The sequence below is a fragment of the Dermochelys coriacea genome, chromosome 3 (genome assembly GCF_009764565.3).
Source record: "Dermochelys coriacea isolate rDerCor1 chromosome 3, rDerCor1.pri.v4, whole genome shotgun sequence".
Lineage (NCBI taxonomy): Eukaryota > Metazoa > Chordata > Testudines > Dermochelyidae > Dermochelys > Dermochelys coriacea.
In genome coordinates, this window is record NC_050070.1 from 161,652,478 (window position 1) to 161,667,136 (window position 14,659).

Genomic DNA, 14,659 nt, shown 5'->3' on the forward strand with positions numbered 1-14,659 from the left:
GCTGGAGCCCTAGGCCTTTTAAATCACCGCTGGAGCCCCAGGGTAGCAGAGGTGGCCTGGGGCTCTGGCCACTGCTACCACAGCAGAGCCCAGGCCCTTTAAATCGCTGCCGGATCCCCAGGGCTCCTGGCCACCACTGCTACCCCATTGCTCCAGCAGCAGGGCGCTGGTGGTGATTTAAAGGGCCCAGGGCTCCGGCCACCACTACTGCAGTGGAGCCCCGGGCCCTTTAAATCGCAATTTAAAGGGCCTGGGGATTTAAAGGCCCTGCCTCTTGCTCAGGACTCCAGCATACCCGTAAATCCTTTAAGTTACTTTCACCCCTGGTCTTCCCCTGCCTCTCTCGAGACCAGGAGGGGAAGCATGAATGTCAAGAATAAAAAGCCAAGAATGACAAATGTCAGAGATCGAGAGCCAGGCCTGGAAGTTTGTAGATTTTGAGTTTATTTTCTGGACCTCTCTGTTAATCCCCAGCAGGGGGCATGGACTGAGTGGTGACTTGGCGTGAGGGCCCGGCCATGTACAATACTTGACACCAGAATGACCACAGGTGGTGCTTGACCTGAAAAAGCCCAGCAACACCAAACCCAGGCACAGGGAGGTGCTCTGGAGGTGAGAGGCATGGTGACTTCCCCTCGGGGACACCTTCGGATCCAAATGATTTGGAGCTTTTTAAATGATTCTGCTGCTAGAAGGGATAGATGGTGACTCACTGTTGCTTAGCTGGGCTGGTGCTCACAGGAGTAAAAAGCAGTAAAAGTGGACTTTTGTCACTGAAGTCAGTTATAGGGCTTGAATACAAGCAGCTGATCTGCTAGGTTAGATGGTGCCATTTTCCCATTTCAGAATAGAAGCACACTTTTAGGTCGTCTTAGCAAGGTTGTTGTGGGGCTAGATGAGAGAGAAGCATTTTGCTTGGATGTAAAAGTGGATAACTAGAGCGATTACAGTACATGGATAATTGAGTGCACAGCCTGGCTCAGAATGGCGATTGGGCTAAAGGGCAATGAGCCATGATACTGATGGGGCTTCTGGGGAAATAATTGCCTCATTCAGCTGAATGGGGAAACAGGCTCCATTCTCAACAGTCTGGGGTTACAATCAGGATTGTTCAGAATGGGCTTCTCCGCAGAAGGCGTAATTCAGTTTGAGAGAGATTGTACTCGAGTCAGGCCATCATTAGAAGTCAACAGGAGTAGGGCCTGAGTGAACTGGTGACCGCTCTCCTTGTCAATGAGGTGGAGGGTTGTAGAACCCTACATGAGAGGTCCCAGAAGATGTATGCCACGGGGGAAGCACTCCGCACCACACCCTGAGGAAGAAAATGGATTCAGCACACAACCCCAGCAGACTTCAGGGAGCAGGAGTCCAGCCCTTTGTCTCCCCTCTGGGACTGCTGTGGCACCATTTCCCAGCTCCTTGGCAGTTCCTGTGCACTGTAGCTGTGCTGCCAGGAGCTTCCTAGCCAAAGCCTACCCAATGGAACTTCCTGGAAAACTGCAGGGTGGAGCAGCTCAGCAGAAAGCTAATACAGAGTACAGAGAGCCACTGTTGCAGAATCAGCTTTCCTCCCTCTCCTTTGCTGAGGGAGGGGAAGATCCATGTGAGGAAGGTGCTCATGGCATATCCAGGCCCTGAGTAAATGCTCTGGATCTGTCCCTATACACATCTGAATGTGATGATGGCAAAGTGTTTATATCCTGGAAAATAAACAGAATTCTTCTAATCGGTGACTTGAGCCCTACACGTCTAGCATTTCATACACTCACAACTTCTTAGGAAGTTGCTTACTCCCTTGCTTGTTTATTACACACTGGGTGGACTCTGACCCAGACCCCACAAGACTGGATTTGGTATAATTTTAATGGCATTCCAAGCAGTTGAAAACGTCTTACTGTGTTCCAGCAGCTGAAATAAAACTCTGATTAATACTGTTCACAGCTGGTAATAATTTACTGGTGATCAAAGATCAGCTCAGTCATTTTTTCTGTATGTGGCAGAAGCCAAGTGAGCAAGTAACAAAAGGAGTAGGGAGAGAGGTAGATGCTATTAATATGTCACATTTGGCTTACACATACCTGCTATTTAACTACAGTCCTCTTCTGTTTCACACCCTGAGGCAGCAGAAAATTAATAGGCCTGTCATCTGGGGAGATAACACAACACTGATCATTACAACTTCACTAAATAAGTCATTTGAAATTAATTATATTGCACCCTAGTAAGATTTAGCTCTGGTTGACTCTTTACTCCTCGTAGATGATCGTGTCAGGGTTGAATACAGTAGTTCTAACCTTGTGCCAGCTTGCAGACATGCAGCATATAACTAGGGTAGGAAATGGATGAACACTGAGTCTCTGCATATCATACCACAATGTCATGCTGCAAAGTGCAGCATCTACTGCCCAGAGTGGAGAGAATTTAAAACCCTGGCACCTCTGCAAACAAACTGATATCATTGCCTAGATTTCAGCTAATCTAGAGGTCTGAAAGATCTAGAGGCAGCATAATCCAAATACAACTCCAGAGTTTGCTACATCCCTCTTCTCACAGGGGCTGAATACACCTTCCCATAGAAGTCTGGGGTCTCTTTGATCATGTCTGGGCAGCCCATGTATGCTGGGGGGAAGAATGGCTCCAGAGGGAGGAGGTCACTGTGCTGAGGCTGGAAGTGGTCTAAAGGGGTGGAAATGGAAGTAGCAGAAGCAGATCTTGGAAGGCGCCAAGCCATCCCCCACCAGTGTGCTGCAAATGGCAAGTTAACTCTATAGCTCTGAAGTACAAATGGCAGACTTAGAGTCACATGTGACTGTCCAAGACCCTAAATGTGGCTATCATGGCATCCATTGGTCTGATCAGAACTCTTCTCTCTCTCTGCCCAGAAGAAGACCAGGACACCAGTCACTACAGAGCTCCCTTAAATATGTGAGAATGCAGAGCAAATTGGATGGCCTCTGGCTAAGGCTTCCACCCAAGAAGAGGGGTGGAAGGGAGCAAAGCCTCACCCTATGCATCCTTGAAGGGAACAAAAGGCAGAGAAGAAGTGTACTGAATGGAGTTTCAGAGGGTCCCAAACAACCTCAGCTTGGTATTCCAGTTCTGCTGGGTGATTGCTTCGTTAATGTTGCATCAGTAGTTTATAACATTGAGTCATGGTGATGCAGAGTCAGAATACCTTCCTGTGATGACTCGGTGTCTCTTGGCAAGCACGTTCAGCAATGATATGGTCCAGCAGCTCTTCAAGTCTGGGCACCTCTGCTCTAAACAATAGTGAGAAACTGCTGAGCACAGGCATGTTCTAAAAGATGCTTTCAGATTTGTTGTTTTTACCCTGCGGCTATATGGTACAAGCACTGCTCTGGCTGAAAGCAATGCTTGCCGCTTTTCTCCCTGGGAGCTGCTGTAGAACTTGCAATATTGCTGAGATAAACACCTGACCTGATGTGCTTGAACTGTCTCTTCTCCACTTCAGCTGTTACAGAGGGCAGCATTTCCCTTTAGGATATTCTCCCGGTGAATCTGTCCTGCCTAATCACAGGTTTCAGAGTAGCAGCCGTGTTAGTCTGTATTCGCAAAAAGAAAAGGAGTACTTGTGGCACCTTAGAGACTAACAAATTTATTAGAGCATAAGCTTTCGTGAGCTACAGCTCACTTCATCGGATGCATTTGGTGGAAAAAACAGAGGAGAGATTTATACACACGCGCGCACACACACACACACACACACACACACACACACACACACACACACACACACACAGAGAGAACATGAAACAATGGGTTTATCATACACACTGTAAGGAGAGTGATCACTTAAGATAAGCCATCACCAGCAGCAGGGGGGGGGAAGGAGGAAAACCTTTCATGGTGACAAGCAGGTAGGCTAATTCCAGCAGTTAACAAGAATATCAGAGGAACAGTGGGGGGTGGGGTGGGAGGGAGAAATACCATGGGGAAATAGTTTTACTTTGTGTAATGACTCATCCATTCCCAGTCTCTATTCAAGCCTAAGTTAATTGTATCCAGTTTGCAAATTAATTCCAATTCAGCAGTCTCTCGTTGGAGTCTGTTTTTGAAGCTTTTCTGTTGAAGGATAGCCACTTTTAGGTCTGTAATCGAATGACCAGAGAGATTGAAGTGTTCTCCAACTGGTTTTTGAATGTTATAATTCTTGACGTCTGATTTGTGTCCATTCATTCTTTTACGTAGAGACTGTCCAGTTTGGCCAATGTACATGGCAGAGGGGCATTGCTGGCACATGATGGCATATATCACATTGGTAGATGCGCAGGTGAACGAGCCTCTGATAGTGTGGCTGATGTGATTAGGCCCTATGATGGTATCCCCTGAATAGATATGTGGACAGAGTTGGCAACGGGCTTTGTTGCAAGGATAGGTTCCTGGGTTAGTGGTTCTGTTGTGTGGTGTGTGGTTGCTGGTGAGTATTTGCTTCAGATTGGGGGGCTGTCTGTAAGCAAGGACTGGTCTGTCTCCCAAGATCTGTGAGAGTGATGGCTCGTCCTTCAGTATAGGTTGTCAGCGGCACTGCGATGGGTACCCGCATGGCCCCACAGTATGCCAACATTTTTATGGCTGACTTAGAACAACGCTTCCTCAGCTCTCGTCCCCTAATGCCCCTATTCTACTTGCGCTACATTGATGACATCTTCATCATCTGGACCCATGGAAAAGAAGCTCTTGAGGAATTCCACCATGATTTCAACAATTTCCATCCCACCATCAACCTCAGCCTGGACCAGTCCACACAAGAGATCCACTTCCTGGACACTATGGTGCTAAGAAGCGATGGTCACATAAACACCACCCTATATCGGAAACCTACTGACGGCTATTCCTACCTACATGCCTCTAGCTTTCATCCAGATCATACCACTCGATCCATTGTCTACAGCCAAGCGCTACGATATAACCGCATTTGCTCCAACCCCTCAGACAGAGACAAACACCTACAAGATCTCTATCATGCATTCCTACAACTACAATACCCACCTGCTGAAGTGAAGAAACAGATTGACAGAGCCAGAAGAGTACCCAGAAGTCACCTACTACAGGACAGGCCCAACAAAGAAAACAACAGAACGCCACTAGCCATCACCTTCAGCCCCCAACTAAAACCTCTCCAACGCATCATCAAGGATCTACAACCTATCCTGAAGGACGAGCCATCGCTCTCTCAGATCTTGGGAGACAGACCAGTCCTTGCTTACAGACAGCCCCCCAATCTGAAGCAAATACTCACCAGCAACCACACACCACACAACAGAACCACTAACCCAGGAACCTATCCTTGCAACAAAGCCCGTTGCCAACTCTGTCCACATATCTATTCAGGGGATACCATCATAGGGCCTAATCACATCAGCCACACTATCAGAGGCTCGTTCACCTGCGCATCTACCAATGTGATATATGCCATCATGTGCCAGCAATGCCCCTCTGCCATGTACATTGGTCAAACTGGACAGTCTCTACGTAAAAGAATGAATGGACACAAATCAGACGTCAAGAATTATAACATTCAAAAACCAGTTGGAGAACACTTCAATCTCTCTGGTCACTCAATTACAGACCTAAGAGTGGCTATCCTTCAACAAAAAAGCTTCAAAAACAGACTCCAACGAGAGACTGCTGAATTGGAATTAATTTGCAAACTGGATACAATTAACTTAGGCTTGAATAGAGACTGGGAATGGATGAGTCATTACACAAAGTAAAACTATTTCCCCATGGTATTTCTCCCTCCCACCCCACCCCCCACTGTTCCTCTGATATTCTTGTTAACTGCTGGAATTAGCCTACCTGCTTGTCACCATGAAAGGTTTTCCTCCTTCCCCCCCCCCCCTGCTGTTGGTGATGGCTTATCTTAAGTGATCACTCTCCTTACAGTGTGTATGATAAACCCATTGTTTCATGTTCTCTGTGTGTGTGTGTGTGTGTGTGTGTGTGTGTATATATAAATCTCTCCTCTGTTTTTTCCACCAAATGCATCCGATGAAGTGAGCTGTAGCTCACGAAAGCTTATGCTCAAATAAATTAGTCTCTAAGGTGCCACAAGTACTCCTTTTCTTTTTGTCTCAGATGACTGTCTCATAAACAAACTAGGGAAATGCAACCTAGATAGAGCTACTATAAGATGAGTGCAAAATTGGTGGGAAAACTGTTCCCACAGAGTAGTTATCAGTGTTATCTCAGTCATGTTGAAAGGGCATATAAAGTGGGGTCCTGAATAGAACTGGACCCAGAACTGATCCCTGCATCAATGATTTAGATAATGGCATAGAGAGTACACTGAAAGTTTGCAGATGATACCAAGCTGGGAGGGGTTGCAAGTGCTTTGGAGGATAGGATTAAAATTCAAAATGTCTGGACAAACAGGAGAAATGGTCTGAAGTATATAGGATGGAAATTCAATAAGGACAAATACAAAAAGTTCGTTCCTAAGTGGACTAATCAGTTGCACACCCAAAAAATGGGAAATGACTGCCTAGGAAGGAGTACTGCGGAAAGGAGTCTGGGGGTCATAATGGACCACAAGCTAAATATGAGTCAACAGTGTAATGCTGTTGCAAAAAAAGTGAACATCCTTCCTTCTGGGATGTTCTAGCAGGAGTATTGTAAGCAAGACACAAGAAGTAATTCTTCCTCTCTACTCTGCACTGATTAGGCCTCAACTGGAGTATTGTGTCCAGTTCTTGTCACCACATTTCAGGAAGGATGTGGACAGATTGGAGAGAGTCCAGAGAAGAGCGCAATGATTAAAGGTCTAGAAAACATGACCTGTGAGGGAAGATTTGAAACAATTGGTTTTGTTTAGTCTGGAAAAGATAAGATTGAGAGGGGACATGATACGTTTTCAAGTATGTAAAAGGTTGTTAGAAGGAGGAAGAAAAATTGTTTTTCTTAACCTCTGAGGACAGGGCAAGAAGCAATGGGCTTAAATTGCAGTGAGGGAGGTCTAAGCTGGACATTGGGAGAGAAAAAAAATACCAACTGTCAGGGTAGTTAAGCACTGGAATAAATTGCCTTGGGAGGCTGTAGAATCTCCATCATTGGAGATTTTTAAGAACAGGTTAGACAAACGCCTATCAGGAATGGTCTAGATACTTAGTCCTGCCACAAGTGCAGGGGCCTGGACTAGATCTCTCAAGGTCCCTTCCAGTTCTATGATTTCTATAAAGCCATTTATAGATGGGCTTTTCCAAGCAGCCCATGGGATTTATCAGAGGTGGGAGGAAATGAGGTGGGGGAAGCAGCCTTGACCCATTGCAACTAGATCTGGGCCCAAGACTCTGGGTACAAACACCCTAGATCCAAGAGCCTGGACCCAAACTTTATGCTTGGTTCTTGTCTCTTATAATTAGGTAAATCAAAATGCCAAATCTGAAGAGCTGAGCCTCCCAGGATAGAAAAAATTCCAGGCTGGATCCAGTCTTTGCAGCTTGTTTCCTCAAACTTGTTCTTGGTTTCTCCTCAAACATCCATATCGACAGCCCTCTGCTAAGCTGGAAGTAGAATTGTTACTAGAATGGGGTTCTAGAATGGACACTGAAATGATGACTCCATGCTGCAGCAAGCATTACTGAAGCAGCTGATACTGTCCCTACTACAGCAGGGAGCCTCTGATATTTGAGTGGGGCTATAGGCTCACATGTGGCTACTGAGCTGATTGGGGGAGGGAGAATGCTGCTAAAGAGTAACGCGTTTTGTGTGTTGTGCTTATTGGAGGGTTTAGTGGGAGAAGATTATTAGTGTCGTATGATAGGAACTGTGCCTAACAAGATCCTTCTCTCAAGAGCTCACAAGTCTAAAGGCCTGAGTGAGAACACTAGTGCTCAATGCACTATATAGACCAGCCTATGGTCATGAAGACAAAGATGGCCTTGGAGTTAAGGCACTAGATTAGGTGTCGATGTAACAGTGAGGAGGTTTAGGTTCAATTCTCCTCTTTGCACAGGCTTCGTATGTGAGTCTGGCCAAGTCACTTAAGCCCAGATTTTTAAAGCTATTTAGGTGTCCCTACTCTCAGCGTTTCAACGCTTAACTGATTCAGGAGCCTCAGTCTCCCTTTCTTTCAAAAGGGATTTAGTCAATTAAGAGACAATCCCATTGGCAGTCAAATCTGGGCCTTAATCTGTGTGCTCCCTCAGTAAAATGGCAATAATAATATTCCCTTTCACCCGCTCTTCCCTTTCTTGTCTTTTTTTTTAGTCTGTAAGCACTGCAGAACAGGGACTGTCTCTTCCTACATGCATGGCTCGCACTATTCCCAAAGTGGCCTCTAGGCATGGCTGTAATACAGATAATAGCTGGAATTCATGCAGGTGTTCAGTTTTCAAGAGTACATAAAACAGGGCAAGGAAGAGGGAGGAGAGCTTAGGACACATTAATTGGGAGGCTGTTCCAGGTGTACAGGGCAACCTGAAAAAGGCCTGGCGTGGGCAAAGAAGATAATAGTACTAATGTTTAGCTGTTCTATAGCACTTAACATTTAAATATCTCCACATGCTTTACAAACTGGGCAATTCTCATTGCTCCCATTTTACATACACGGAAATTGAAATAGAGAGGTGAAGTAACTTTCTCAAGGTTACACAGCAAGTCTGTGTCTGGGTCAGGACTAGAGCCCTGGGAATCTCTGCTTTGGTCCCCTGTACACCTGGTAAAGGGGTTGGAATGACATAAAGGGGCTCTAAAATCCCCAGATCTGACTCAGGTTGAATTTCTCTGGTGCTAGAACTTCCTGTGGCTGGCTTCTGAAAACCCCCTCATAAGTCCCAGGGGCATCTTGGGGATGGAAGGGGTTTGTCGAGGGGGAAATGTGATGTAGAGATTCTGGGCAGCGCTGCTGCCCCAGGATATCCCAGAACAGATTGCCATAACAGGTTGCATAACGTATCAGTTATGTTTGTGGCAGGGAAGTCTGATTAGGTCCTGGAGCAATGCAGAATTGGAAGAGCACAACAATGGTTTAAAGCTGCTGTAGTCGTCCTCCCCCTACACTACTCCCCCATCCCTTGAAGTAGTACAGCATAGAATCTCACCCCAGGCCTCCTGAATCTTTTATTGATGGGTTCCAGCTACTAGTCGTACTACCTCTCTGGTGTAGTGGTGAGAACAACTGGGCCTCCTCACTCTGCTGGCTGAAAGTTTTGAAAATATCCCAGTGGTTCTTGTTTCTCACTAAGTTGTGAGGCTAAGTGACTTAATGTTTGTAAAGTGTGCTGTGATGTGTACCTGGTAATGTACCTGGCTAGCTCAGTTGGTAAAACATCAGACTTTTAATTTGAGGGTCCAGGATTCAAGTCCCTGGTCAGGTATAGGGGGGGATTGTATTCCCTCAAGAGCTTCAAAAGGTAGCTCTTCTGTACCCTCCTTGGTATCTGACAGAACAAGGAGTAATAGTCTCAAGTTACAGTGGGGGAGGTTTAGGTTGGATATTAGGAAACCCTTTTTCACTAGAAGGGTGGTGAAGCACTGGAATGTATTACCTAGAGAGGTGGTTGAATCTCCTTCCTTTTGAGGTTTTTAAGGTCGAAGCCCTGGTAGGGATGATTTGGTTGGGGATTGACCCAACTTTGAGCAGGGGGTTGGACTAGATGACCTCCTGAGGTCCCTTCCAACTCTGATATTCTAGGATCCTTGGGAGGTGCCATGGAAGTGCAGAGAGTTATGATGATTGGAAACACTTTTTAAATGCAAATTATGAAGAGGCAGAATGTTGGTGTAATAGTTGAACAGAAATAGGGGGGAAACCCAGAATGGGTATGAAGGGTCATAGCAAAGTGTTCAGCCAATAATTTGTCCCATTATTTCTGCGTGGCCCTCCTCTGCCACAGAGTTCTGGTGTGATCTTGAGCAAATCACATAATCTCTCTATGCCTCCATTTCCTCCATCTGTAAAATGGGCACTTCAGCCAGACTCAATCTATCTTTTTTTTTTTTTTTTTTTTTTAGTTGGGCTAGAAGTTTTATTCCTTCCCCCAGCAAAAGGAACAAAATGTTAACACAGGGGGGAAGTCTACACACTCTCATATCAAGGCATGAGAATTTCATGATATTGGCCCAGTTTAACTGCAAAGAAACAATGACCCAGAATTATTAGGTCTTGGACCAAAATCTTTCAGAGACCTAGTCATAGTGATCATCATTTCAGTCTCCTAAAATATTTAATGAAATTAATTCTTAGCCAATATAGGGAAGAATGTTGCCCAACTCAATAAATTAGGCTTCTGTTAGAGATGTCCTTTCCAAGAGCTATGGTGCAATGCCTAGTTTCCAGCAAATACAGAGGTGACATCCACAATGACTGCAAATGGTTCTTCTGTCCTTCCTTAGAACATTGGGAATTGCATACCGGAACCATACATAATACTTAATTACAATCAATCAAGCAACCTTGTCAGGATACAAGCCTAAAAATTATCATCCAGAGCAAGAGATGGGCCAAAACCTTAATGCTTTGAAGAAATTGGACCTGGTTCCAGTTCTAAATTTTTTTTTTTTGTCTTTGCCTATGTGTCTTTATCCCTCTGTTTCTATCTCGCATATTGTATCTAGGATCTTAGACATCTGTTGTCATAGTAGCTAATAGCAGACTTGCAGTATTCATCCACATATTTACTGGTTCTTATGGACTTAGGAAAAGATTTTTCAAAAGTAACTAGTGATTTTTGGGTGACCATCTGGAGACATCTGAAAGGGGCCCGATTTTCAGATATTGCATAGTATTTAAATAGGTCTGATTTCAAAAGGGTGAATACTGAGCAATATCTGAAAATCAGGCCCCTTTAAGATATCTCTAGCTGGCCACCCAAAATCACTAATTACTTTTCAAAATCTTGGCATTAGGATTGCACCTCTCAGCTTACTCCTTCTATCTTTACTTTGCTGCAGAAGAGGAGAAAGGCAACACTGATAAGAATTCTCTTGGAATCAAGGTCCAAGTCTTCTTCTTACCATGGAAGATGTAGGGACAAGGCAAGTGAAATGGATTTTTCACAGCATCTCACAAGCTCTATGAAGTACAGAGATGGAGCCATATCTGAGTGGGGCTGGGGTTCAAAATCTGAAGCCAGATTGGATCCAAATTGTATAAGTGACCCCTATTTTTTTTTAATAATGGGCTAAACAAAAATCCCAAGCCCAAGCACCTACAGATTTTGGGTGATCAAAATTTAGATGCAGATCAGACATTTCATGAGAAGTTTAAATTGAAAAGTCCAGGGGGACTCACTCATTACTGCAATATGCCTGAACTCTCTCACATGCTGTACGCTTAATTTGTGCTTGGTTGAAGGGATCCTTTAACTGGCAACCAGCCCTACATTCTTAAGTTCATGTTAAGAAACAGCCACTCTTCATGTAGCTGCTGCTTCTCCCATATTTAGACTGAGGGCAGAGTTTGGATGGCTTCTTAAATGCTTGCTTTCATGTTCACATTCATGTTCTTAGAGAATTTTTTTAAAAAAAGGAGGCCAAGCAGAGAAGCATTCTGTTAAAAGCTTATGACCTGGACAGGTGCTTTGGACCTGTATTTGACCTGAAAAGGTGAATCTGTGGTTAAATAGCTGCTGGGAACACTAGTCCCAGAAAGAAAAAGGTCACATTCTCTTCTACTACAGTGGTGCAACCCCCTCCTGATTTCAATGGGGCTGCAAGCAGCAGGAGGAGGATTTGGTTCATGGTGTGCACAGAATGACCCAACTGTGGAAATCTCATTTAAAAAGAGAACCAAAAAAATCCCCCTCAGAGCAAGACTGGGTGCAGCATGTCTCTCTTAACTGTTCAGATGCTGGGGATGAGAAATGAAGATCCTTTGATTGATTGATCTAGTGCGGCAAGTGTCACATGGTCTCTCTGCCCCTAGGATCTTACAATCAAATCTAGACAAGACAGGACAACAGCTGTGAGGATGCTGAGAGCTGAGGGGCTTGATTCTCCATTACTCCACACCTCATGCAGTCACTTGCATCATTGCACAGAAAGTGTAAAAAGCCAGCATTCTGACTAATAGCCATATTTATAGCCATATAAATAAGAAGAAAACTAAGAAGGAAGAAGTGGGGCCGCTTAACACTGAGGATGGAGCGGAGGTTAAAGATAATCTAGGCATGGCCCAATATCTAAACAAATACTTTGCCTCAGTCTTTAATAAGGCTAAAGAGGATCTTGGGGATAATGGTAGCATGACAAATGGGAAGGAGGATATAGAGGTAGATATTACCATATCAGAGGTAGAAGCGAAACTGAAACAGCTTAATGGGACTAAATCGGGGGGCCCAGATAATCTTCATCCAAGAATATTAAAGGAATTGGCACCTGAAATTGCAAGCCCATTAGCAAGAATTTTTAATGAATCTGTAAACTCAGGAATAGTACCGAATGATTGGAGAATTGCTAATATAGTTCCTATTTTTAAGAAAGGAAAAAAAAAGTGATCCAGGTAACTACAGGCCAGTTAGTTTGACATCTGTAGTATGCAAGGTCCTGGAAAAAATTTTGAAGGAGAAATTAGTTAAGGACATTGAAGTCAATGGTAAATGGGACAAAATACAACATGGTTTTACAAAAGGTAGATCGTGCCAAACCAACCTAATCTCCTTTTTTGAAAAGGTAACAGATTTTTTAGATAAAGGAAATGCAGTGGATCTAATTTACCTAGATTTCAGTAAGGCATTTGATACCGTACCACATGGGGAATTATTAGTTAAACTGGAGAAGATGGGATCAATATGAACATCAAAAGGTGGATAAGGAATTGGTTAAAGGGGAGACTGCAACGGGTCCTACTGAAAGGCGAACTGTCAGGTTGGAGGGAGGTTACCAGTGGAGTTCCTCAGGGATCGGTTTTGGGACCAATCTTATTTAATCTTTTTATTACTGACCTTGGCACAAAAAGTGGGAGTGTGCTAATAAAGTTTGCAGATGATACAAAGCTGGGAGGTATTGCCAATTCGGAGAAGGATCGGGATATTATACAGGAGGATCTGGATGACCTTGTAAACTGGAGTAATAGTAATAGGATGAAATTTAATAGTGAGAAGTGTAAGGTTATGCATTTAGGGATTAATAACAAGAATTTGTTATAAATTGGGGATGCATCAATTAGAAGTAACGGAAGAGGAGAAGGACCTTGGAGTATTGGTTGATCATAGGATGACTATGAGCTGCCAATGTGATATGGCTGTGAAAAAAGCTAATGCGGTTTTGGGATGCATCAGGAGAGGCATTTCAAGTAGGGATAAGGAGGTTTTAGTACCGTTATACAAGGCACTGGTGAGACCTCACCTAGAATACTGTGTGCAGTTCTGGTCTCCCATGTTTAAAAAGGATGAATTCAAGCTGGAGCAGGTTCAGAGAAGGGCTACTAGGATGATCCGAGGAATGGAAAACTTGTCTTATGAAAGGAGACTTAAGGAGCTTGGCTTGTTTAGCCTAACTAAAAGAAGGTTGAGGGGAGATATGATTGCTCTCTATAAATATATCAGAGGGATAAATACAGGAGAGGGAGAGGAATTATTTCAGCTCAGCACCAATGTGGACACAAGAACAAATGGGTATAAACTGGCCACCAGGAAGTTTAGACTTGAAATCAGACAAAGGTTTTTAACCATCAGAGGAGTGAAGTTTTGGAATAGCCTTCCAAGGGAAGCAGTGGGGGCAAAGGATCTATCTGGTTTTAAGATTCTACTTGATAAGTTTATGGAGGAGATGGTATGATGGGATAATGGGATTTTGGTAAGTAATTGATCTTTAAATATTCAGGGTAAATAGGCCAAATCCCCTGAGATGGGATATTAGATGGATGGGATCTGAGTTACCCAGGAAAGAATTTTCTGTAGTATCTGGCTGGTGAATCTTGCCCATATGCTCAGGGTTTAGCTGATTGCCATATTTGGGGTCGGGAAGGAATTTTCCTCCAGGGCAGATTGGAGAGGCCCTGGAGGTTTTTCGCCTTCCTCTGTAGCATGGGGCATGGTTGACTTGAGGGAGGCTTCTCTGCTCCTTGAAGTCTTTAAACCATGATTTAAGGACTTCAATAGCTCAGACATGAGTAAGGTTTTTCATAGGAGTGGGTGGGTGAGATTCTGTGGCCTGCGCTGTGCAGGAGGTCGGACTAGATGATCAGAGTGGTCCCTTCTGACCTTAGTATCTATCTATGAATAATATTTCACACCCAAATTCATTGATGTAAATGATACCCCTAGGTTTAGGGCAGTGGAGAGCTGGGCCCCAAGAGTGAGGTGACTGAGACAGGAAGGATTTCTGGCTGGGAAGCAGCTTGACAGAAAAGGAAGATTCAGAGGTGCTTGACAGAAAAATGGGAGATAGTCCCAGGCATAGGGGGAAGCAAACATATGAATGAAGGTGTCATTGCTGAGAATGGATGGAAGACTAATGCAAAGAGCAAGCGGTAAGGAGGGAGAACTGGGCGCAATGTAGCGAGAGAGTGGGAGGGAATGAGAGGAGAAACGTGACAGTCTATGTAGGGCCTCTGAAAGTAAGCATGAGGCTTTTGAATTTCTTCAAGTAAGAAATGAGGATGCCAATGAAAGGGCTCAAAGGAGTGGTGATGTGGGAGAGGCAGAGGACTTTAGTAGCAGCCCTTTGGTGAGGAGGGAGGACACAGAGGAGAAGG

The 14,659-nt window shown here is 44.4% G+C and overlaps 1 non-coding gene across 1 annotated transcript; it reads left to right on the forward strand.

Moving 5' to 3' along the window:
- The first annotated feature begins 9,265 nt into the window (after positions 1–9,265).
- Positions 9,266–9,338, forward strand: TRNAK-UUU. Its single transcript has one exon. It is a non-coding gene; the product is annotated as a tRNA-Lys (tRNA).
- Positions 9,339–14,659: the final 5,321 nt, after the last annotated feature.